Here is a 26,772-nt window from a genome sequence, read left to right on the forward strand (position 1 = left end):
CTTCTCTGCACTCTTTCTAGAGTCTCAACATCTTTTTTACATCGTGGTGACCAAAACTGGATGCAGTATTCCAAGTGTGGCCTTACCAAGGCATTGTAAAGTGGTATTAACACTTCACATGATCTTGATTCTATCCCTCTGTTAATGCAGCCTAGCACTGTGTTGGCTTTTTTGGCAGCTGCAGCACACTGCTGGCTCATATTTACGTAAGTGATTGTCCACTAGGACTCCGAGATTGTTGTCATTATCCTCCTCCTCCTCCTCCTCCTCCTGCTGACTGCTTCTCTTTAGTTATATCTGCTGTGGTCTTGTTGGATCTCAGAAATGTACTTTTTTGGTGGCCACTCTGCCCTGTGAGCTCAATCCTTCTCAAAGTCCATAAGACACAAATTCTGTCATCATTTAAGAAATCCCCTTAAAGCAACTCTCTTTTAACAGGCCCTGAAGCTGTTGACTTGTAAGCCAATAAAATTTGGATTTTATTCCTTGGCATTTGATGTTTTCTTCCCTAATGGACTAAACTTTAATTTTGTTGTTGTTGACAATGATGATGAACAGTGTCTACTTGCTTCATTATTTTAATGCATTGCAGATTGTCTGGAGTCGCTTGGACAATTGAGTTGGCTTAGAAACTGAGCAGACGGATAATCAAGTAATATAACACAAAGCCTTGTGTTTGTTTTTTAAAGTCCAGAGAAAGACCATACCTTTTCTGCCTCGGAGAGATAAGCACATCTGATTTAAAACATTCTCCTCCATGACTTTTCTGTTCTTCTTGACAGTTGATTGGGAATAAGAGAACACACCAACCAGGCTTGAGAAGATTTTTAATCCCATCTCCAACAAATGCTTCGGCCTTCTCCAAGGCATTTTCCAAATTAGTTCGGATCACAATTTCTACAATTCTTATCCAGATTTGGAAAAAAACATTGGAACCTCTCTTCCTAAATTATCTTCCATTTCCTGGAGCTAAGGTGGTCCAGAATATTTTTTTTCTTTTTTCTTTTCCAACCCTTGCCTAATCTCTCCACACCAATGTAGTTCCAATTGACATTTGGAAGAGGGAAAATTTAGTGTCTCGCTTTTGTGCTTCCGGGAAGCATCTGCCTAACCAGCTGGTACAAGCAACAGAAAGATGGTACAGGGTCTGGTTGGGCTTGATCTGCATGAATAGATTACTTGAGTGCTTACGTTATCCCTGTTGCTTTCCTAACTTCCAGTGGATATATACACCACCACCCCACTTTCTTAAAAACATAAACATCTTAAGGAAAAGTATAAAAAGGTAAAGGTTCCCCTGCACATGCATGCTAGTCGTTTCCAACTCTAGGGGCCGGTGCTCATCTCCGTTTCAAAGCCGAAGAGCCAGCGCTTGTCCGAGGACGTCTCCGTGGTCATGTGGTCAGCATGACTAGACGCCAAAGGCGCACGGAATGCTGTTACCTTCCCACCGTAGTGGTCCCTATTTTTCTACTTGCATTTTTTTTACGTGCTTTCGAAAAGTATACAAAACAGGAAATAAGAAATAACTCATATGAAAGGAATGAAAATAGAAAAATAAGAAATAGTGGAATGTGAATAAGTAAACCTGGGGTTTAAATTGTCAAAAAATAAAAATTTTCAATGTATCATTAATTAATAAGAAAATGGTGAGATCGCCTTTTGAAGAAGGATCTGAGAACTGAGCTGCAAACTAAGGATAGCTGTTTAATTCTAGCCTTTCAATGTGATTCTCCAGCTCTTTCCTCTTTGGAGCTGATCAAACCAGAGTTTGGGCACTAAGTCACCCTGTCAGCTGTGAAGAATCAGGACTGTACATTAAGCTGCAGTTAAGATTTATTGAAGTGCGTATAGTCAAGGCTATGGTCTTCCCAGCTGCAATGTATGGCAGTGAAAGTTGGACCATAAGAAAGGCTGAGTGCCAAAGAATTGAAGCCTTTGAACTATGGTGCTGGAGAAGACTCCTGCAAGTCCCTTGGACTGCAAGGCGATCAAACCAGTCAATCCTAGAGGAGATCAACCCTGACTGCTCTTTAGAAGGCCAGATCCTGAAGCTAAAACTCAAATACTTTGGCCACCTAATGAGAAGGAAGGACTCACTGGAGAAGAGCCTAATGCTGGGAAAGATTGAGGGCAAGAGAAGAAGGGGACGACGGAGAATGAGGTGGCTGGATGGAGTTACTGAAGCAGTAGGCGTGAGCTTAACTGGACTCCAGAAGATGGTAGAGGCCAGGAAGGCCTAGAGGAACGTTGTCCATGGGGTCGCGATGGGTCGGACACGACTTCGCAACTAACAACAAAAAGATTTATTGCTTAAGCCCATACACAAGACTATAGTAAACCAACATTCAATAGTAAATTGGCACTAGATAAGTGTCAACAGAATTCAAGAGGGGTTCGACTTAAGACTGGGAATGTAGCAACTCTAGACTGATGACTTGCTTAACTCCCCCCTCCCCCCTGGCTCTGCTCCTACACCTACACCTACACCTTCGGGATCCGATTCAATTTACTCATGCTATTTATTTTTATTTTATTTTTCAGATTTTTTTTTAAAAATCTTTATTATTTTTATAAATAACTCAAGGCAGGGAACATACCTAATCATTTTTTCCTCCTCCTGTTTTCCCCACAACAACAACAACAGTCCTGTGAGGTGGGATGGGCTGAGAGAGAGGGGCTGGTCCAGAGTTGCTTGAGAGTGACAGTGGGGGGCAGATAAATTGAATAAATAAATGCAACAAATGCAATAAAAATAAAACAAAGTAAAATTTGTTCCTCCTTTCCCTATGTCTCTGAACACAGAACCTGAGACCAGTGGATGTCTCCCCCGCCCCAAATATTCTCTTCTGGGTCGTCAATCATGGATCAGAAATGAGGCAAATGACGGGGCATAAACATTCTTGAGGAAAACCTAGGAAATGGAATGGGAAAGGATGGAGACCAAAGAAACGAGAATGAAATTGCCTTCTGGAGTTGGGGGTGCCCTTTTGCTGGAGATCTTCAAGAAAAGATTGGCCAACCATTTGTCTGGGATGGAATAAGGCAGTGATGGCAAACCTTTCAGAGAGCAAGTGCCCAAACTGCAACCCAAAACCCACTTATGCATCGTCGGGTGCCGGGTGGGCATGGCCCATTGGGTGGGTGTGGCCCATTGGGTGGGCGTGGCCCATTGGGTGGGTGTGGCCCATTGGGTGGGTGTGGCCCATTGGGTGGGCATGGCCCATTGGGTGGGCGTGGCTGCGGTGGTAATGGCAGACTGGGTGGGACTAAAAAGTTCAATCAATCAATTCCAACTTTGCGCAATCTTTTTTTTCCCTGCGAGAAGTTGAAATCGATTGATTGATTAAACCTTTTTTTCTTTTGCACACAGCAGCGGAGGCCTAAAGTGAAAAGGTTTTATAAAACCCAGCTGAAGTCCTAGGACTGGGGTGATGGTGCATGTGCCCACAGAGAGGGCTCTGCGTGCCACCTGTGGCACACGTGCCATAGGTTCGTCACCACGGGAATAAGGTCTCCTACCTTAGGTGTGTGGGGGGGGTTGGACTAGAACAAGAGTGCCAAACTCGCTGCATCATGTGACGTGTCGCGATGTATCGTGACTTTTTCCCCCTTGCCTGAGCTGGGGTGGCCGTGGCTTCCAAGCAACACATCTGGCCTGTGGGCCGGCAGTTTCAACACCCCTGGACTAGAAGATCTTTTCAGCCCTGTGATTCTATGAACTTTTATGAACTTCTAGGAAAGGCTGTTATCATTCATCAGTCTTGCCCTAGAAGTTTAGTTCCCTCCATGTACTTCCTAAGTGGCCTTAGCCAAGTCAGTTCTAATTCAGAATAGAAGGACATTAACTACTTTCTGGAGTGTTATAAGAGTTACAGGAAAACAGTGCCTAATGAAATATTTTGAATATTCAGAAATACTCTTAAGAATTATTATTCTGGCAGCAGCAGCAGCAAAATCTCCCCTGGTCAGATTTCAGTAGCTAGTTTGGTGTTCCTTAGTAATGGGAAATGTCCTATTTTGGAGTCTCATAAATGATCCCTTGGTGTGGCCACCACCAAATCCCTTCCTGATTTGAACTTCTGCCTGTTCTAAAAAGTGACCTAATACAATATATTACTATCAGATAATTATTACAATCTGTTATTATAATTTGTAAAACCCCAGAGGCTTGCTTTTTTCCCCTTGTATTCGGGAACACTATAAAAATCTACTTCCAGCTAGTTGATGTATGGAAGATTTTTCCATAATACATATGCACACTTTTGTTGGCTCTTTATATGACTCTTGTTTTATTATTTTATATCTTTGCTTCAATTTTTTACACCGACCATTTTTGAAAGTAGGAACACACAACATCTAACACACAACTATCTAACAAAATGGAATTCAATTGTGAAAAAAGTAGGGTTCTACATTTGGGCAGGAAAAATCAGGTGCACGGGTATAGTGTAGGTAGTACCTTGCTCAATAGTAGTAACTGTGAGAGAGATCTCGAAGTCCTAGTGGACAATCACTTAAATATGAGCCAGCAGTGTGCTGCAGCTGCCAAAAAAGCCAACACAGTGCTCGGCTGCATTAACAGAGGGATAGAATCAAGATCACGTGAAGTACTAATACCACTTTACAATGCCTTGGTAAGGCCACACCTGGAATACTGCATCCAGTTTTGGTCACCATGATGTAAAAAAGATCTTAAGACTCTAGAAAGGGTACAGAGAAGGGCAACAAAGATGATTGGAGGACTGGAGTCTAAAACATATAGGGAACGGTTGCTGGAATTGGGTATGTGTAGTTTAACGAAGAGAAGGGTGAGGGGTGACATGATAGCAGTGTTCCAATATCTCAGGGGCTGCCACAAAGAAGAGGGAGTCAAGCTATTCTCCAAAGCGCCTGAAAGCAGGACAAGAAGCAACGGATGGAAACTAGTCAAGGTGAGAAGCAACCTACAACTAAGGAGAAACTTCCTGACAGTTAGAACAACTAACCAGTGGAACAACCTGCCTCCAGAAGTGGTGAATGCTCCAACACTGGAAGTTTTTAAGAAGAGACTGGCCAGCCATTTGTCTGAAATGGTATAGGGTTTCCTGCCTGAGCAGGGGGTTGGACTAGTTGGACTAGATGACCTCCAAGGTCCCTTCCAACTTCTTCTTCTTGTTCTTCTTGTTCTTGTTCTTCTTGTTCTTGTTCTTCTTGTTCTTGTTCTTGTTCTTCTTCTTGTTCTTCTTCTTCTTCTTCTTCTTCTTCTTCTTCTTCTTCTTCTTCTTCTTCTTCTTCTTCTTCTTCTTCTTCTTCTTGTTCTTCTTGTTCTTGTTCTTCTTCTTGTTCTTCTTGTTCTTCTTCTTCTTCTTCTTCTTCTTCTTCTTCTTCTTCTTCTTATTATTATTATTATTATTATTATTATTATTATTATTATTATTATTATTATTATTACATAATTTTCTGTCACCAGCCCACCTAGAAATCAGCTTCTGTCTGTTTTTTTCCTGCTGCACATGAAATATGAGGTATCTGAGGGACAAGACTAGACAACCATTCGTCTGGAATGGCATAATGACTCCAGCCTTGGGCAAGGTGTTAGATTAAACCTTTAACCTTCCTCTTCCCTTTTCCCCTCCCTCTCCCCTTCCTCCCTTCCCACCCAGTGGGTAAAAGGAGCAGGAGGATGGTCAATGTTGAAGGAATCCACTAGGTATGATAAATGGGGTCCCCAAAAGGCCAGCAGGCCATCACTGTGTCCACCAATGTAATAAAGAGCCGAAATCTAGAAAAATATATTTCTTAAGCTGCTTCATCCAGTTGGCTTATGCTTTCATAACTGCAGTGTGACAAAGCTGTATATGTAGCACAATTCTCTGCAGTGATTCTTAGCAATGCAAACTAAGCCCTTTCTTAATGCAATCATTCCAGGATTAACCTCTGCTATCAAAACCAGATTCTTCTGGTATGTGATTAAACTCTAGAGAATAAAATTGAGAAACAGGCTAATGTTTGTAGCTGATCTAACATTCCACCATGGCAAGGCAACAAGAGAGTCTTCAGCAACGGCTGATCCTGTTTCTTGCTTAAGTCGTTTTAATTTTCCCCCAGGTTTTTTTTTAACCACATAAACATGTAATCCCAAGGGGGTCTAGGACAACTCGCCACGGTGAGGCAGGACATCAAGTGAGACAGGACATAAAGTGAAGGCAGGACATAAAAGTGAGGCATAAAGACAACGTGTGTATTAGTTAGAAAAAAACAAGGAAATGGAAAATGCCAAACCACGAGTTCATCTGTCTCTCACACCTATTTAGTCAAGCATAGAGCTGTGATACATCTAACCACATATGTCTCGTTTGTAGCTGACCACCAACATGGTGCCGTAAACTTAGACGCTTAGCAAGACACCTGTGACCTCGATCAGTAAAAAAGGTCGCAAGATATTTAGCTTAGGCCCGGGATATTTGCAGGACCGTCTGCTACCGGGGACGACTTCCCATCGCCCAGTGCGCTCACACAGAGAGGGCCTCCTCAGGGTGCCGTCGGCCAGACAATGTCGGCTGGCGACCCCCAGGGGGAGGGCCTTCTCTGTGGGAGCACCAGCCCTTTGGAACCAACTTCCCCTTGAGCTTCGGATGGCCCTGGACCTCCGGTCCTTTCGCCGCGACCTCAAAACTTTTCTCTTCCATCAGGCTGACCTGGATTGATGATGGGTTTAAATATGTTTAAATTTTTAACTGTAGTTAATTTATTTTGGGGCTGTTATTTAATGACCAGGGGGGCCAGGGGGGCTTTTGCACAGGTTCGCCTGGTGCGCCAGTTGCGTCCCTATCTGGACCGAGACGCCCTACGCACAGTCACTCATGCGCTTGTGACCTCCCGTTTGGACTACTGTAACGCTCTCTACATGGGGCTGCCCTTGAAGACCACTCGGAGGCTTCAACTGGTGCAGAATGCGGCCGCGCGAGTTGTAATGGGGGTTTCCCGATACTCCCATGTAACACCTCTACTCCGCGAGCTGCATTGGCTTCCGGTTGCCCTCCGGGTGAAATTCAAGGTGCTGGTTATTACCTATAAAGCCCTACATGGCCTGGGTCCGGGTTATTTGAGGGAACACCTGCTGCCGGCATCAAACGCCCTTCGCCCAGTGCGCTCCCACAGGGAGGGTCTGCTCAGGGTTCCGCCGGTGAGAGATTGCCGGCGGGTGACACCCAGGGATAGGGCCTTCTCAGTGGGAGCGCCTGCCCTCTGGAACCAGCTGCCGGTGGAGCTGAGAACTGCCCCCGACCTTCGATCATTCCGCCGGGGCCTGAAGACCTGGCTCTTTGAGCTCTCGGGCCCAGGCTGAGGAGAAATTTTTAATTGGGGTTTTAATTGTGTACAGGGTCAATTTAATATTTTTTAATATGGTTTTAACTTTTGTATGTTGGATTTTTTAATTCCCTGTAAACCGCCCTGAGTCCTCAGGGAAAGGGCGGTATACAAATGCAACTAAATAAATAAATAAATAAAATAATTCTTTTTTAAAATTTTTGTATTGTTGTTTTTTATTGTTGTAAGCCACCCTGAGTCCTTCGGGAGATAGGGCGGCATATAAGTCCCAAAAATAAATAAATAAATATCAGCATAGCAACAAGGGGGAGTTGGGGGCTGCAATTCAAGTAACCAATCAATGCTCATAAGTTACATTTCTGTGTTTTGCTACTTTTGGAAGACTATATATGTACTTGCTTTTCCCTGAAAACGTGTTTCAGACATTGCTGTTTGCTCTGAATCTTTTGCACAAAATAAAACAAACTTCTTTCGATTCCGGAGTCTGAGTCTCTTGATTCTGCAACAACGGGATGACTCCCGGTCACAACGGAGCCCAAATTTCTGTTGCTAATCAAGACAGTTGTTACGTGAGTTTTGCCCCATTTTACAACCTTTATGACCTTTCATGCCACAGCTGTTGAGAGAACTACTGCAGTTGTTAAATTAGTAACAGGGTTGTTAAATGAATCTGTTTTTCTCATTGACTTTGCTTGTCAAAAGGAGATCACATGACCTCGGGACACTGCAACCGTCGTAAGTATGAGTCAATTGGCAAACATCTGAATTTTGCTCACGTGACCACGGGGGTGCTGCAACGGTCGTAAGTGTGAAAACGGTCATAAGTCATTTTTTTCAGTGCCATTGTAACTTTCAATGGTCACTGAACAAACTTCTTGTAAGCCTGTGCAATTATTTTTTTTATTTTTATTTTAATTCCATTTATATCCCGCCCTTCTCCGAAGACTCAGACTTGTTCATCCCACAAAACTAAAAACAAACCTACAAATCAGATTTATAACAGGGCCCAAATATCTATAAATATTGCAAAACAGCAGATGTATAGAAAGGGGGGGTGTCAGAAACCCAAAAGTTATTTTTTAAATTATATATTCTTTTTTTTTACTTTATGTGGAGGGTTTCTCATGAATGGATTCTTGTTCAGTTTGCTCTATTTGTGTTTTCCTTTTATTAATAGGTATTCATGAGTACATGCACAAAGTAGCAATAGATGGGGGGATGGCGGTTTGTTTTATTATTATTTTGTTTTGTGTTTTACTTTTATTATTTTTATTTTTACTATTTTGTGTTTTAATTATCTGTGAGCCATTTAGAGTCGCTGTGAGCGAGTAGGTGGCTATGCAAATGATCTAAAATAATAAAAATAAAATAAAATAATACAAGAGAGATTTTTAATACGTTATCAGAGATTTTAAGATCAAAACCTCTAGTACATAACAATTATTTTGATGTGAACTGGAGTGGAGGTTGTTTTCAATGCTACATTCAACTCTGGATGAAACAGCTAAATAGTGTTAGGCTTATAATATTTCTATTCTGAATTGCAATTAACGTCATTAGAATGTTTTTCTTCTTTCTCTTTTCTCTTTTCAATATTCTAAGGTATTTAAATAGAATGTAAATATTATCAATGTATAAAAACAGTGTTCTAAGATTTATAAAGGGACACGGTGGCTCAGTGGGTTAGGACGCTGAGCTTGTCGATCAGAATGTCGGCAGTTTGGCGGGTTGAATCCCGAGTGCCGCGTAACAGAGTGAGCGCCTGTTACTCATCCCAGCTTCTGCCAACCTAGCAGTTCAAAAGCACGTAAAAATGCAAGTAGAAAAATAGGGACCACTATGGTGGGAAGGTAACAGCGTTTTGTGCGCCTTTGGTGTCTAGTCATGCTGGCCACATGACCACGGAGACGTCCTCAGACAAGCACTGGCTCTTTGGCTTTGAAACGGAGATGAGCACCAGCCTCTAGAGTTGGAAACGACTAGCACGCATGTGCGGGGGAACCTTTACCTTTTAGTAAGATTTATAATGGCATAATGAAAAGGGATGTGTGTGGGGGGGAAATCAGCTACACAGCCAAGTAGAAATATTCTCCACAATACTTCCAGGGAACCAGACTATACGAAATCAAAAAAATTCTTTTTGCAAAAATACTTTTGATGAGATGTCATAACTGCTGGCATGAGTTGCGGGGTCTTTGTACTTTGAGGCACAAGGTATATTTCCAATCAGGCATCAAAGAAATACAAGATTATATACGTGATTAGTTACAAGTTAATTGTAAAAAGACAGCATTTTAAAATAGACTGCAGCTGCTATGCTTTAACCACCAAATGTATTTGTTAAATGTTAGATCACAGCTTTGGCTGATCTCACTGACCTGACCAATTTTCTCTTGAAGCAGTGTTGGTTACCTCTGGGACTTGACGTCCCTCCATCTTAAAGTGGCCAAAGTTGAAAAGCACGGTTATGAAGCCTAGCCACAGATCCAATATACAAACTATGCTTTTTGTAGGAAGTCAGCACCCCACCCCTGAGAATGAAATATTTGGGGGAATATTAAAAGAGGCAGGATAGAATATTTCCCCTGAAGGAGAAATGGAGAAAAAAAATCTTAGGCAGAAACTGTAATGTATTGGGCCTAGTTTAACTTGAGCTGTACGTGGGTTTTGAATGCTGTGAGATTGCTTAAGCAGGGAGTTGGGTAACGGTCGCCGGCTTCTCAGACAGGCCATCTCTAGGACCACCATTGGTTGGCTATAAGGCGGCAATAGGTTCCTTTAAACCTATTGGCCACCACCTATTGGCCAGAGTATAAATAGCTACGTAGAAGCCCTGGTTAACAGTTCAGTTCCTGCATTCAATAAAGCATGTTCCTGTCTGAACTCTCTCGCCTCGTCTCATGCTTCCAGCAAAGAACCCAGTACACAACAGAAACAGTCCAGTTTCCTTCTCCTTAGCCAGAAACCTGAGGAGGCCAATCTTTAGAAATGGAGATTTGGTAATCCATTCAGAAAGACTAGGGCACCACTATTCATAAGCAAAGTGCTTCAGCCCCCACAGCTGATGGGAATAAGAATTGACATTCTTCCACCTAGCTCCAAGGACAGGACATGATTTGTCAGCTACAATGGGGGCAGGCAACTATAATTAGAATACCAAAAGGGCATACTCAAGCATAGGTCAAAGTGAATTTCACAATAGGCATCTCAAACACAAAGCTCCAAAGAAGGTTTGAAAACCCATCTACTCTCAACTCTATTTTGCCAGCTGTTGGTTCTGCTCATCAATAAACAGGAATGACCTGTTGGTTCTGCTCATCAATAAACAGGAACCTTTTTTCCTAAGCAGCCTCCATTTTATTTCCAGCATTTTAGCCTCCATTTTATTTCCACCATCTTAATCCTGCCTTAGAACTGGACCTGATTTTTCTTTCAACATTATGTATCTACTCACTTCTAATGATTGCTAAATATTTACTGCTACAGTTTGAAGTCTTACTATGGTCAGGTAAAAGGTAAAGGTAAAGGTTCCCCCGCACATGTGTGCTAGTCGTTTCCGACTCTAGGGGCCGGTGCTCATCTCCGTTTCAAAGCTGAAGAGCCAGCACTTGTCCGAGGACGTCTCCGTGGTCATGTGACCGGCATGACTAGATGCCAAAGGCGCACGGAACGCTGTTACCTTCCCACCGTAGTGGTCCCTATTTTTCTACTTGCATTTTTACGTGCTTTCGAACTGCTAGGTGGGCAGAAGCTGGGATGAGTAACAGGCGCTCACTCTGTTACGCGGCACTCGGGATTCGACCCACCAAACTGCCGACCTTCTGATCGACAAGCTCAGCGTCCTAACCCACTGAGCCACCGCGTCCCTATACTATGGTCAGGAGTTCCATGCAAAAAAACATTTATTAATATTCAAATTGCTTAAATTCTTCCACAATAGCCTTTTATTCCAATAGCACAGAAAAATTTGTCAAGGACCTTTATAGTAGTCACTAGACAACCTACGACCCATTGGGTCATCTTTGATCAATATTTATTTTCCTGAAAGGATGACAGAATGATCACTGGCAGGAAAAAAACAACAGTGGAAGCAGGAGTGATTTTGGACTTCCTGCCAGCTTCTCCCACTTGGCTTGTGGGAAGGTGGCAGAGAACATTGGAAATCACAACCATGTGACCATAGGGATGCTGCAACGGATACAACTTTGCAAATAAAACTGTGTGAACATCCTGGATATTTCAATTCCATGAGAGTAATGGGCCCTGAATTTTGTATGCATTCTCTAGGTTAGCACATACGAGGCATTTTGATTCAAAAACTGTTGCCTTAGGATGCACCATTTTGGTTATTTAAGGGTTACAAACAGATAAACAGACAGGAGAGTTATAGTAGTATGTAGATAGAGGACTAGAAATTGCCTGCAGGGGAATGGCAGGTTCCAATATATTGAGGGGCTGCCACAAAGAGGAGGGGGGGGGTCAACTTATTTTCTAAAGCACCGGAAGGCAAGACAAGAAAGAATGGATGGAAATTAATCAAGGAGAGAAGCAACCTGAAATTAAGGAGAAACTTCCTAACAGTGAGGACAATTAACCAGTGGAACAGCTTTGCCTTCAGAAGTTGTAGATGCTTCGTCACTGGAGATTTTTAAGAAAAGATGGGACAGCCACCTATCTGAAATGGTATACGGTAGGGGTAGGCAACCTTGGCTCTTTTATGACTTGTGGACTTCAACTCCCAGAATTCCTCAGTCAGTATGGCTGACTCAGGAATTCTGGGAGTTGAAGTTCACAAGTCATAAAAGAGCCAAGGTTGCCTACCCCTGCTATAGGGTCTCCTGCTTGGGCAGGGGTGGACTAGAAGACCTCCAAGGTCCCTTCCAGCTTTATTATTCTGTTATTCTGAATTCCCTATAGTCAGGGAGAAAGATGGTGACAGAGTTTGGGAACTCTCTCTGCCCAACCATAACACTAAAAGCTAAGCCAATTCTTTTATACTCTGCATGAAATCACAGCTCTTTGTTCCATCCTCCACCAGCCCCCAAAGTTATTAATAAGGTTGATTCAGGTGACCTTATTAATTTGAAGTCACTCATTGTTTCCTTTTGGACTTATTTCCTTTGATGGACTAATATGTTCACTAGCATTTTTTTTAAAAAAAAATTATAATAGGCGTTCCTCCACTCTTCTCTGCAAAAAAATGCTTTGCATGTTTATACAATATTCAGTTAGCGTTATTTAGGAATGTGTCCTAATCCTAGAGAAATCTCAAGGAGGAGACTTCAGAAATAACGCACATGGTGCAAGCTGCAAGCTGGTGGAAAATCTGATGCTGGTACAAAGAAGGATGATTGAGGCATGTTTTTTTTTGGGGGGGGGTGTCATTCAACTTCCCCACTTTATCTATCTCCTTGCCTGTCCCATCCTTTTCATGTGCTGCTTTTTAAAGGACAACAACCCTAGGGACTCTGCTAGGCATTGCCTCATCCCATAGGTATGGGGTCTGGATGTTGCAACATCTGGAGGCCTAATGCGTATGTTTGGTTGCCCCGGCAACCAGCTTACTCATGAATAAATACAGCCAGGGGAAACTTCTTCCTTCCTAACCATTTTTCTGTCCTTTTGAAGCAAAACAACCTCCGGCTTTTTTCCCCAGCAAGGCTCTTGACTATAAAGCAGTCGAGACACTTTGTTGAAAGGGCAGTACAGGTCGTCCTCAACTTACAACAGTTTATTTAGCGACAGTTCAAAGTTACAACAACAGCACTGAAAAGAGTGTCTTTTGACTGTTTTTCACACTTCTGACCGTGGCCCACGGTCGCGTGATCAAAATTCAGACTCTTGGGAACTGACTCATATTTATGACCGTTGCCATGTCCCAGGGTCATGTGGTCACCGTTTGCGACCTTCTGACGAGCAAAGTCCATGGGGAAAACCAGATTCAGTTAACAACGGTGTTACTAACATAACTGCTGTGATTCACTCAACAACTGTGGCAAGAAAGGTCATAAAATGGAGCAGAATTCACTCGTTTTCAAAAAATTGTCTCACTTAGCAGCAAAAATTTTGGGCTGAATTGTGGTCGTAAGTTGATTCTAACTGTCAGGAAGTTTCTCCTTAGTTCTAGGTTGCTTCTCTCCTTGATTAATTTTTGACAACCATGTCCAAAAATATAAATGAAAGGCATCTGATATATTTTCCTTTTCTTTTTCACCGACCCTCAATCAACCCACACAAGCCCCCCCCCCAGCAGTTCACTTCCCAATGACCCTGGGCTGAGGTGATCACAAGCCCCATGGCAAGCCTCTCACCAATGATTCACACCTGACTTGAACCTCACTTGACACACCCACACCTGAAGCCCCTATAAACGGAAGAACACACACACTGACGTCCCCTAAACTCCGCTGAAGATGTTACCTAGTCTGGTAACAAAAACGTTCAGAAACCAACCCACAACTTCGGAGCATGAACCTTCACCCTCATACCTCATACCTAGCTCCCTCAACTGTCCAGTCCCCTTTTCTGCACACTTTCCATGGTCTCAACATTTGTTTTTGTACCGTGGTGACCATAACTGGACACAGTATACTAAGTGTGGCCTCACCAGTACAGTCTAGAGCGGTATTAACACTTCTCATTGTCTTCAAGTTATCCTTCTGTTGATGCAGCCTAGGAGTGCATTGACTCTTTTGACAGCTGCAGCACAATGCTGTCTCATACTTCAGTCATGGACACCTAGATCCCCCTCACAGTTACTACTGTAGTTTCTACTACTGTAACTTCCTGACAGTTAGAACAATTAACCACTGGAACAACCTGCCTCCAGAAGTGGTGAATGCTCCAACACTGGAAGTTTTTAAGAAGAGACTGGACAACCATTTGCCTGAAATGGTATAGGGTTTCCTGCCTGAGCATGGGGTTGGACTAGATGACCTCCAAGGTCCCTTCCAATTTATTATTATTCTTACTGTACATAGTACTGTACGCTACTGTACTTTCGCTATGTTGACCTTTGTCGTCATAGAAATATTTTCAAGATCTTGTCTAAATTTGTATAACAAGAAGAAGAAGAAGAAGAAGAAGAAGAAGAAGAAGAAGAAGAAGAAGAAGAAGAAGAAGAAGAAGAAGAAGAAGAAGAAGAAGAAGAAGCAAGGGTAGCACCAACAGTAATAGGCGCCTTGGGTGCAATCCCAAAACAACTGGACCACCACTTGACCACCACTGGCATTGACAAATTCGCCATTAGTCAATTGCAAAAGGCGGCCTTACTAGGAACTGCTTCCATCCTGTGACAATATCTGTAATACCATCAAACATCCACATCTGCCTATCCCAGGTCCTTGGTAAGGACTCAATAGGTAGACAAAAATGCCAAATGGGAATAATTGTTGACGCTACAGTTGTGGACTCCAAGTTGATGTTGAACTTAGTTACGGCAGCAAGACTTTTGATAGGTCAATATTGGAAGAAAGAGGAACTGCCGACCATAGAAGAATGGACTTTAAAGGTTTCCGACCTGGCAGAGATGGCGAAGATTTCGGCCTATTTGAAAGATCATTCGCAAGAACGTTATATTATGGAATGGAGAAAATGGATTGAGTTTATCCAGAACAAGTATAGGGTTAAGAAGTTTTATGTAGCATTCGAATGAGTCTTCTTTCGTTTTTTTTTCTTTTTCTATTCTAGTTTTTTATATATATTTAATATTGCTAAGGTGTGTTTTATCCTATATAAGCTAGAGAGTGATGGATTTTAGAATTTATAGTTGTTAGTATATGGTTGTTTATGATTGCTTTTTTATATATATATACCTTGTATTTAGCTCTGGGAAGTCGGGGGGGGGAGGGGGGGAGGGGGGGAGGGAGGGGGGGGGAGGGAGGGGGGGAGGGGGGGAGGTAGGGGGGGAGCAGGGAGGGGGAAGGGGGTTTTTTAAAGGAAAACTGTATTTTAAAACTTTTCAATAAAAAAAAAAACAAAATGCCAAATCCAGTCTGAACATCTGGCTGACTGTGCGATGATGATGATGATTAACTCAGTTGACTGAGTTCCATGTTTTACGAATAAAAGTTTTATATTATTATTGCTATTATTATTATTAATAATAATAATAATAATAATAATAATAATAATAATGGTGATGATGATGATGATGGTGGTGGTAGTGGTGGTGGTGGTTTTGGAAGGGACCTTGGAGGTCATCTAGTCCAACCCCCTGCTCAGGCAGGAAACCCTATACTATTTCGGAGAATGGCTGTCCAGTCTCTTCTTAAAAACTTCCAGCATTGGCGCATTCACTGCTTCTGGAGGCTAGGATTAATTTCCCTAGGATTATTTTCCCCTTTTATTCTAAAGCCTATTACCCATTTTTATCTACTCTTAAGCCTGAGAAAATAAAACCAAGTACAGTCCTCAATTCTTCCCTCCCAGTTGTGGGTTTGCTGGTTGACGTTCATTCTTCTTGTCTGGATATATAACCCATGCTAAGGCAATCACTTTCACTTTCAGTTTCCCCCTGCTAAGCTCTCCTAAGTCTTTATTGTTGGCTAACAAAGTGTTTTTTTTTACTGTATATCTCAAATTATTATGACTTTTAGTTCCCATCTTGACTCCAGCTGTCGTTTCCTCTTCCATCCCTATTAAATATTTGCTGTAAAAGTTAAAGCTACCTGGGGATCACACGGATTCTTCTATCGCTCCCGTCTTCGTTCTGAACCTCTTTGTTTCTTCAAACTCAGCTCCTACAGTAGTCGTTTCTGGTTCATTGGCTAAGTTCCTCAGAAGAATAGTTAGGTGTTTTGGCCACCCACCAGCCTTAATGTGTTCCACATTCTGACGCAATCGACACAAAGGCTTTGCAAGACTCAACAACAAAAGTAAGCCTTCTTTTGTTCTCTGTTCTCCTCTCTCAGGTTGGTTATTTTTTTATTGCCTTCCTTTTTTCTTTTTTTTGAAACTATCCTATTCATTTGGCATTCCTCTTTCCATATGTGACTTTATTCTTCTTGAAAGGCCTTCAGCAGAAGCCATTTTGGGCCTTTTCTTCTTTCTTTTAAGTTTATTTAAGGAAATATATGGAGCAGGGAGAGAGGCAGTTTGGTGTAATAGTTGAGCTGTGGGCTAGAAAATGAGGGATGTGAGTTTTAGTACAGATTTAGGGACAAACCAGCTGGGTGACCTTGGGCCAGACACTCTCTCTCAGCCCTAGGGAAGGAGGAAAGGATAAACAGCTTCTGAAAATGTTGCCATGAAAACTGCAGAGACTTGTCCTCCTCCTTGGATTCTTCTTCTTCTTCTTCTTCTTCTTCTTCTTCTTCTTCTTCTTCTTCTTCTTCTTCTTCTTCTTCTTCTTCTTCTTCTTCTTCTTCTTCTTCTTCTTCTTCTTCTTCTTCTTCCCCTTCTCCTTCTCCTCCTCCTCCTCCTCCTCCTCTTCCTTCCTTCCTTCCTTCCTTCCTTCCTTCCTTCCTTCCTTCCTTCCTTCCTTCCTTCCTTCCTTCCTTCTTCCTCCTCCTTTCTAAAGCCCACCTTTTCTATTTAAAGAGTCCAGAGTGGTGCACAAAACCACCAAATCAAACTATCATTACTTAACTATTAAAATACCCACTTGAAATAGATGCTCTTACATATATAATTGCATTTGCAACTGGCAGCCCTTTTTTCGGGTTCCCGCAGAAGTGTTATTCCACAACCACTCACATAAACAGATTAAACTTTATTTACTGTCTGAACTTTGCAACAAAGAGCCAGCCAATGTCTCCTGGGAGATAACTCAGTCCTGGCTAGGCAGGCCAATAGTTTGATGGCTTGCAAAGTCAGGAGAGCTGGACATTGACGAACGAAATACATGTTTTTTCCATGCAGGTCTATCTTGTCATCACGTTAGGCCTGCCAGGTTGCAGACTTCACTGTGGACCAGCTGGAGATAGTTTAGTTGTGATCTAATACTGTTTTATTTTCATCAGAATTCCTTGGGACACAGGTGGCAAAAACCTTGTTCTTCCATGATGCCTTGTTGTCTTTCTCTGCCCAAGAAATGGTGGGAACTGTTTGTCATTGGCTAAAATGTTTCTGTTGTTCTGGTTGTCCAAAGACTAAAATCTCCCCTAAGTCTGAAGAAGATATATTGCTATGCAATATATTCATTCCCATGTATCTGCCCTTATTTGGCCAAGTTCAGGACAAGAAAGGACCCATATTTGTACAAAGGTTAACTAACTTGTCATCGCTATTATTAAGTTGCTGTTCAAGGAGCCAGCCTGAGCTTCTCTGAAATTAGTTGTCATAATACATAAAATGCTCTACTTTCACAAAAGAAGCTGCTTAACCCTTGGACTAAATATTATTATTCAGAGCTTATAGATTCTTGTTTGTATAATTTACTGTTTCCTGTTCTCCCTGCGGCTAGAAGATTGCTAGGTTTAAATCCTATTATTTGTCAGCTCTGAGCCTTTGAACTGGTTCTTTTTCCACAGAGGATCAGATCTGATGAAACCAACTGTGGACGCGGTGGCTCAGTGGGTTAGGATGCTGAGCTTGTCGATCAGAAGGTCGGCAGTTTGGCGGGTTGAATCCCGAGTGCCGCGTAATAGAGTGAGCGCCTGTTACTCATCCCAGCTTCTGCCAACCTAGAAGTTTGAAAGCACATAAAAATGCAAGTAGAAAAATAGGGACCACTGTGGTGGGAAAGTAACAACGTTCCATGTGCCTTTGGCGTCTAGTCATGCCGGCCACATGACCACGGAGACGTCCTCAGACAAGCGCTGGCTCTTCGGCTTTGAAACGGAGATGAGCACTGGCCCCTAGAGTTGGAAATGACTAGCATGCATGTGCGGGGGAACCTTTACCTTTTACTAGAAAACTGAATTGCCACAATTTCGATCATCGTGACATTACTATTTTTATTGATGAGGAAATGTAGAGAGATTTTATCATACAACTGCATTTTGCTTTCATCTTAACTTAATCTTATTGTTCTCAGCGATGTAATGGATCCTCCATTTTGTACGCATTCTTTAAGTTAGCCCCATCTGAGGTAACTTGATTCAAAAAATGTTGCTTTACGATTGACGGTTTTACCCAGTTAAAGGTTACAAACAGACAGAAGAGTTTCAGTGTTATATAGGTGTATCTGATGAAGGAAGCTGTAGTTCAAGAAAACAGGTCTTTTGATTAAAATGTGTTAGCAATAGTGGCGAATATCTGTAGCTCCGAACGTTTCATTACCAGGCTAGGTAACATCTTCGCCGAAGATATTACCTAGCCTGGTAATGAAACATTTGGAAACCAACCCACAAACTCAGAGAACAAACCTCAAAAATGCATTAATCTGAGAAAGTGTTACCAGACGCCTTCTGATTTTTGGCTACTACAGACTAAAACTGTTCTCTTCCTATAATGTATACCCAGAAGGACAATTCAATATTAGGCAATAATTCTTGAACGGAGCCTTTGTTTTGTGTTTGTTGATGTACAAGTTTCACATCTGGTATGTGCATAAGAGCTGGAATGCCTGCAAGGACTATGCTAATTCCCGGACCCTATTTTCTACCAGAAGGAGGTTTAGACATTAGGACTGTTTTGTCTGCCCAATGGATATATTCTTTGAAAAGTTCCATGTTTTTCTCTGTGTACAAGAGCCTTGGTGGAGCAGTGGGCTAATGCCTCCTTAAGTAACACCAGCTGCCTGCAATTAGTGCAGGTTCGCATCCCACCAGGCTCAAGGTTGACTCAGCCTTCCATCCTTCCGAGGTAGGTAAAATGAGGACCCAGATTGTTGGGGGCAATTAAGCTGACTTTGTAATAATGCCGCTTGGGGGTGTGTGTGAAAGCCCTAATAAGCAGGCATATACATAGAATGAAGGCTACTGCTAAGCTTGTAAGCCGCCCTGAGTCTTCGGAGAAGGGCGGGATATAAATGGAATTAAAAATAAAAAAATATATACTACTTCTACATGGGAAAAGAGAGAGAGCGGGACATATTTTGACCTGGGAGAGAATGTGAGTTTGGGCTGACATCAGCCATTTCGGTTGCAATCTGAAAACGGACCAAGCACGTATATCCAGAGAGTACAAAACCCAGCAATCTTGTAAAAAAAAAAATCCCCTTGGAAAATAGATAAAAAAGGACCAGATTCATTTTTGTTTTGTTTTGCTGTTCTGTGATTAATGGCCAATTAATGAGAAAAGAAGGTTATTTTTATATAGGTTGTCCTCAACTTACAACAGTTCATTTGGTGACTGTTTCAAAGTTACAACGGCACTGAAATTAGTGACTTATGACCCTTTTTCACATTTATGACCATTACAGCATCCCCATGAACAGGTGATCAAAATTCAGATGCTGGGCAAACTGACTCATATTTATGATGGTCGCAGTGTCCCGGGGTCATGTGGATCAACTTTTGTGACCTTCTGACGAGTCAGTGGGCAAGCCAGATTCCCTTAACAATCGTAACAACTTAACTGCAGTGATTCACTTAACAGCTGTGCCAAGAAATGAGATAAAATGAGCAAAGCTCACGTAACAACGGTCTCGCTTAGCAATGGAAATGTTGGGCTCAATTGTGGTTGTAAGTTGAGGACTATGTGTATATGATTATTCGATTTTGATTGTGTATTGCCCTGTTCACCGCCCTGAGTCCTTCGGGAGAAGGGCGTTATAGAAATCAAATTATTAAATTAAATTAAATTAAATTACTGCTGCAAGTCTGCTATATGCACAAAATTGGACAGCCTCTGAAATACATACAAGGCAATGAACAATCTACAAAAATCATTTTAAACCAGAGGTCCCCGACCTTTTGGGCACCAGGGACCGGTTCTGTGGAGAAAGGTTTTTCCACGGACTGGAGAGAGTGTGGTTTTGTGTGCTGCCTGCATCTCACAGATGGGGCTTTGTTTGTTTGTGCGGACCGGTTGCTGGCATGCCGCAGCCTGGTACTGGTCCACGGACCAGGGTTTGGAGACCCCTGTTCTAAACAACCAATTAAAAATAAGACTATCTGGGGAAAAAAATCCAATACAGATGTTTGGGAGAGATATTTGTGTTCCAAGTGCGGAGAAACAAAGAGATGTGGTCAATAATTGGGTGTGGGGGGGGGAAACCAACATATTTAGTTAATAGTCTTCATATTGTAAAGTGGGTAAAGTGAGATAAAAGGAAAATAGGTGATTATTGCTTTGACGCTAACTTTGTTCAGTTGCCACCCATTGAACCAGGTTACATCGGATGCCACAGATCTGATTCTACAATTCTTACACTTATTCCTTCTAATGCAGGGTTTCTCAATCTTAGCAACCTTAAGATGTACGGACTTCAATTCCCAGAATTCTCCAGCCAGCATGCTGGCAGTTGAAGTCCCCTCATGCTACAGTTGCCAAGGTTGAGAAACACAGCTTTATTGTGTTGCTGCAGCAAAGTTTAAATAAAACTCTTATATTTTATCCATTTTCATTCCTTAGGAATGGTACTGATATAAAGCAGCATCAGCAGTTAAGTGGAATAGGTGCCAGATGAAAAAAAGTCAATAATCACACATTCCTTCCCCCACCAGACTGTACATTAGATTTAGCGCATAAGATAAGCTCTACAACTTTGATCTAAATCACCGACTCTTAAATTTCATAACATGAATGAACCTGGTTCCCTCCAGAAGTTATTGAAATGCTTGTTGCTTTTCTTCCAAAACAGATAGAGGGTTTCAGATTGGGAGAGCTTAATTCAGGGGTGTCAAACTCAATTTCATTGAGGGCCGCATCAGCATTGCGGTTGCCCTCAAAGGGCCGGGTGGGTGTGGCATGGGTGGGCATGGCCTACTGGGTGGGTGTGGCTAAAGTGCATATGGCCTACTGGGTGGGCGTGGCCAGCTCTACATCATTCACATCAAGAGTGCCTATGGGGGCCTGGGCAGGAGTGGGACAGATCTGAGGGTCTTTGGCAGAAGGAGGGTCTCTGGGCCAGGGCCAAGGCAGTGGGGGCCGTTCCCTCACTGTTTCCAGGATGGCTTCGGGGGCCACATGAAACCACTTCGCGGGCCGGATCCGGCCCCCATGCCTTGTGTTTGACATTTCTGGCTTAATTGAACTGTAAAATCTAAGATGCATTCAGGATCAATCCAGTATTCTGCTAGCACATGAAGTCAAACAGGTGTTATGTATTGGGCTTGTGGTGTTACACCACGTGCGTTGCTGGAGGAGCTAACGGCTCTCCAGCAACCCAGACGGGCCGTCTCCAGTCCTGCAATTGGTCAGCCCCAGGCGGCAAGTGTGAGTTCAAACCTATTGGCTGCCACCTAGGGGCTAGACTATATATTGTGGCTGGTTGCGGCCCAAGCTTCAGTACAGTTCCAGCAAGAATAAAAGTATGAGTTGTTCTGTACTCAGCCTCGTGTCATCATTCCTGCTCTCCAGAGCCCACGACTTAACAACAGGGATCTTTGGGAAGCCAGTGAAATCTTAAATTGTACAATTTAGAATGGAGATCCCCAAGCTTTTGGGCACCAGGGACCAGTTCCGTGGAGAAAGGTTTTTCCACAAACCAGAGAGTGCGTGGTTTTGTGTGTTGTGTGTTGCCTGCATCCCATGGATAGGGCTTTGCTTGTTTGTGGACTGGTCGCTGGCATGCTGCGGCCCTGTACCGGTCCATGGACCGGGGGTTGGTGTTCTGTTCCAGCCTACTACTGGCCCTGTTTGAATGTCAGGGATAACCCCTTTTTATAGTCAACAGGCTGGAAAAAACCCAACCAAATTTATTTACAAAGAGTTCAAACAAAAGTTAAATGAAAAGTTCAAACAAGACTAAAACCAGAAAGGTTAAACAAGAGTTAAACAAGAATAACAGACCAGGATTCTAGCAGAAGATCTTCAAACGGTTGCCTTCAGCAACCAGCACCTCCCACACATTCCCCTTTTATCAGCAGTCCCAAGGCATGGCTTCTCATTGCCTTCTCCCGAGTTGCCTCATTGCTTTCCTCTGTTCTGTTCTGCTAGATTGCCTCCTGCTCCTAGCATCCCTGAACAGAGCCAGCTGTGGATCGTCTTCTTCCAATCCCTCATGCTCACACAGCTGAGTCTGAGGAGGAACAAGATGGGAGGGGCCAGGCTGAGAGTTCTGCGGTGCATCAGACCCTTCCTCTGACACCAAAGGCTCTCCAAACCCCTCTTCCTCCTCCTCCTCTTCAGAATCATCCGACTCAGCTGCCGGAACCACAGGCTGACGCTGAATCACAACAGTTGGGGACCACTGATTTAGAACATAGAATAATAGAATTAGAAGGTACCTTGGAGGTCTTCTAGTCCAACCCCCTGCTCAAGCAGGAGTCCCTATACTAGCTAAGGTTGCCTACCCCTACCCTATACCATTCCAGACAAGTGGCTGTCCAATCTCTTCTGAAAAGCTTCCAGTGATGGATCACCCACAACTTCTGAAGGCAAGCTATTGCAGTAAATTGGTTGATTGCTCTAACCACTAGGAATTTTCTCCTTAGTTGTAGGTTGCTTCTCTCCTTGGTTAGTTTCCATCCATTGTTTCTTGTTTAATTGAAGCTGTTCTCCTTTAGAGGCTGCCTGGAGTCAAATCCCCCTGAGCATGGTGGGACTCATTTCCAAATTTCCTGCGAACAGGGCAAATGACATGAAAATAGACTTCAGCTGTCAACATGTCTCATATGCTCTGTGGTATAAATAATTTTCTTATTTTTCTTCCATTGTAGTCTCCTACATGTACCTTCACAAGCGTTGTGTCAACGCTGCTAATATCAGATGTTTTTGCATTGACAACAGATGGAGATGCAACCATTTTCTTTTTGCTTTTAGAGTTAGATGATACTGGGGAGGGGGGAGGAACGTGCATGAGAGTCTAGCTAGACATAACAATACTGAATCCAGTGTGAGAACCAAGGTTATTGAAATGATAAAGAATTGACGGGCTGGAGAGCTGGAGGGGAAGCCCATGTTTTAAACTAATTGGGGAATGTGATTTATGATGGTTAATTGGAGGAGGGAATTGTGCTTTGATACTATGTGCTCAGGGGAGGGGAACTCAGTTTTTAGCTTCGATGTGTTGGTGCTGATGCTATGCTACTCAAATAAAGATTCTTTAAAGTAAACAATGGCTCAAAGTTCTTTGAAAAGTTTCATCTGTCGGAACCATGACACATTGATTGATTGATTGATTGATTGATTGATTGATTCATTCATTCATTCATTCATCTTTCATGGTGCATCAGCTGCACATTACTCTAGGATTAGTCTGGGCTCAAGCCTGGACAGGGAACTGAGATAGCATCAGTTGCACTACTGAGTGCATAAACAAGACAATAAAAATGTAATACAGGCAGTCCCCGATTTATGACCACAACTGAGCCCAACATTTCTGTTGTTAAGTGAGACATTTATTAAGTGGGTTTTGCCTAATTTTACAACATTTCTTGAGGGTGAAGTTTCATCCTCCAAGCTTGAGAGTTGGCTTCCAAACGTTTCGTTACCAGGCTAGGTAACATCTTCAGTGGCGTTAAGTGGATGTCTGTGCCAGTGTTCTACTTTTATAGGGCTTCAGGGGTGAGAGTGTCAAATGTGGGTCTCCTGACGGGCCAGGTGTGAGTCATCAGAGAGAGGCTTATGATGGGGAGGTAACTCTGGTCAGGGTTGTTGTAGGGTGTGAATTATCGGTGGGTCAGGAGTGAGTCATCAGTGTGAGGCTGCTTTTTTTTGTAACAAAAATGGTTCTGGAACTCAGCCCCCTCCGGCCATGCCACTTCTTGATCGGCAACCTTTCACTCCCCTCTCCAGCTGGACTGCCATGCTAAGGTGGATGGGATGGGCGGGGTAGGCCCGGTCCCCCTCCGCCATTTTGGAGCCGGGGGGAAGTGACAGTGAACGGCTCTGCTGCCACTGTGTGCCTCTGGAGGGGCTTTCTTTAAGCTTCACCCCGCAGATCACCTGCCCGGGTGCAGCCGCGCCTCCTTGTCCTCCGCCAACTCTCCCATGGCTTGCGCCGTGACTGGGTGGCACAAGCCTCCCCTGCCGCCTCCCTCCGTCCGTCCTTTGTCCCCTGTCTCACGGAGAAAGGAGAACAGAGAAGCTCTGTGCAGGCATGCAGAGCAGAGAACAGCACTTGCTTGCTGCCCTGCATTGCCCCACGTCTCCCTTCTCCCTTCTGGAAATGGCAGCCCTGTTTCCTGCCGCTTCTCCTCCCGGCGCAGTGCCTCCCTCTTCCCGAAAGTGTTTCTTTGCTAACCTGCTTTCCAGCTCTGGTGTGTTTCTCTTCTGCTGCAGGGAAACCAAGTTTGTGGGACTAAAAAATAGTTCAGTCAGACCTTCCAACTCCTTGTGAGATCTTTCCCCCCCCCCCGCAAGAAGTTGGAAGTCTGATTGAACTTTTTTTTATTTCCACAAATTCCATTGAAAAATGGTGCCGGAACGCCCATACATCTATATAAATATAAATATTAATCACTGTCCATTTTGAATACATAGACGGAAGAGGAAACTTGAGAGTTCACGAAGCTGGAACAAAAAACGGTGGCTGAATTTGGATGTTCAGATACCACGAAGCCTCCTCCCAGAAGGTAACAAGGAAAACAGGTCATGGAGAGGATTTGTAGCATCCAAGACTATGTGACTGCATACTTTTCTAGAAGCATTTACATGTCTTAAAATTCTCCCTCCGTTTCCTCATATTTAGTAAACATTCTGCCAAGATACACAAATGCATCTGGTTGCCCTAGTCTCTCTCTCTCTCTCTCTCTCTCTCTCTCTCTCTCTCTCTCTCTCTCTCTCTCTCTCTCTCTCTCTCTCTCTCTCTCTCTCTCTCTCTGTGTGTGTGTGTGTGTGTGTTTGCATTCTTCACCACTCTTTTCCCTGCCAACATTCCAGCCTTTAACATATTTCTGTTATTCTGGTGCAAACCTTTAAACACTCCCTTCTAACATTTCTTTCCTCCTGTTACATCCCAAACCATTTCATCACCTTTATCTCAGAAAAGAGCTGAGGCACATCATTCACAGGTGTGGGTGGGTGGGTTTTCCCCCCTCCCATTTCCCAGGAATTTACATTCAGTTAGGCTGAGGCCCAGCTCACAGCACACCGTTTAAAGTTTTGAAGATCTGACACACTTAGAACCACTGGTGGGATTTCCAAGGAAAAGGCAATTTTTTGTTAAAGTTTGCTCCAGGGGTTCTCATCTGGCTAGCTGTGGTTTGCAGGAGGGAAGGCAATAGTTGTCTATCAGAGATTTCACAGAATCATAGAGTCATGAAGCTAGAAAGTACTTTGGAGGTCTTCTAGTCCAACCCCCTGCCCAACACAGGACACCATGCTGGAAAAATGGTTCTCCAATCTTTTCTTGAAGACCTCCAGCAATGGAGCACCCACAACGCCAGGAGGCAAGCTGTTCCACTGATTTTATTTATTTATTTATTTATTTTATTGGATTTATATACTGCCCTTCTCCCGAAGGACTCGGGGCGGTGTAAAGGTAAAGGTAAAGGTTCCCCCGCACATGCGTGCTAGTCGTTTCCGACTCTAGGGGCCGGTGCTCATCTCCGTTTCAAAGCCGAAGAGCCAGCGCTTGTCCGAGGACGTCTCCGTGGTCATGTGGCCGGCATGACTAGACACCAAAGGCGCACGGAACGCTGTTACCTTCCCACCGTAGTGGTCCCTATTTTTCTACTTGCATTTTTACGTGCTTTCGAACTGCTAGGTTGGCAGAAGCTGGGATGAGTAACAGGTGCTCCGGTGTACAGGGCAGTTAAAACACAATATACAAGTTTAAAAATAAATTAAATTAAATTAGCCCCAACAAGTAAATCACATTCTAAAAATTTCAAATCCCAAACCCTCAGTCCAGGCTGGCAAGCTCAAATAACCAAGTTTTCAGGTCGCGGCGAAAGGAGCGAAGGTCGGGAGCCATCCGGAGCTCAACAGGGAGCTGGTTCCATAGGGCAGGCACGCCCACAGAGAATGCTCTCCCCCTGGGGGACGCCAGTCGGCATTCCCTGGCCGACGGCACCCTGAGGAGGCCCTCTCTGTGGGAGCGCACAGGACGATGGGAAGTTGACGCCGGCAGAAGGTGCTCCCGTAAATAATCCGGACCCATGCCATTTAGGGCTTTATAGGTCATCACCAGCACCTTGATTAATTGTTATTACTGTCAGAAAATCTCTCCTTATTTCCAGATTTAAGCTTCCTTTGGTGAGCTTCCACCCATTGCTTCTTGTTCTTCTTTACTACTTCAATTTTCCCCAACATGGTATTTTTCAGACAACATATCCGTGATGGCCAAGAATATCAAAATGATGGTCACAACTGCAATCCAACCCTGTCTCTTTTTATATAAATGTAATGTTGATTTAAGGGACGCACATACTAGCATGTATGTGCGGGGGAACCTTTACCTTTACGTTGATGGACCTATGAAAGGAGCTGGGCCTTGATCATGCAGCTGATTTTTTTTAAACC

The 26,772-nt window shown here is 43.4% G+C and overlaps 1 protein-coding gene across 1 annotated transcript in view; it reads left to right on the plus strand.

The window, feature by feature from the left end:
• TNXB (tenascin XB) overlaps positions 1-26,772 on the plus strand; it is a gene marked incomplete at its 5' end in the record, with an annotated part of 245,615 nt that overhangs the window by 30,347 nt on the left and 188,496 nt on the right. The gene's annotated exons all lie outside the window — the stretch shown is intronic.

This window comes from Vipera berus, assembly GCF_964194415.1.
Source record: "Vipera berus genome assembly, chromosome: 2".
NCBI lineage: Eukaryota > Metazoa > Chordata > Lepidosauria > Squamata > Viperidae > Vipera > Vipera berus.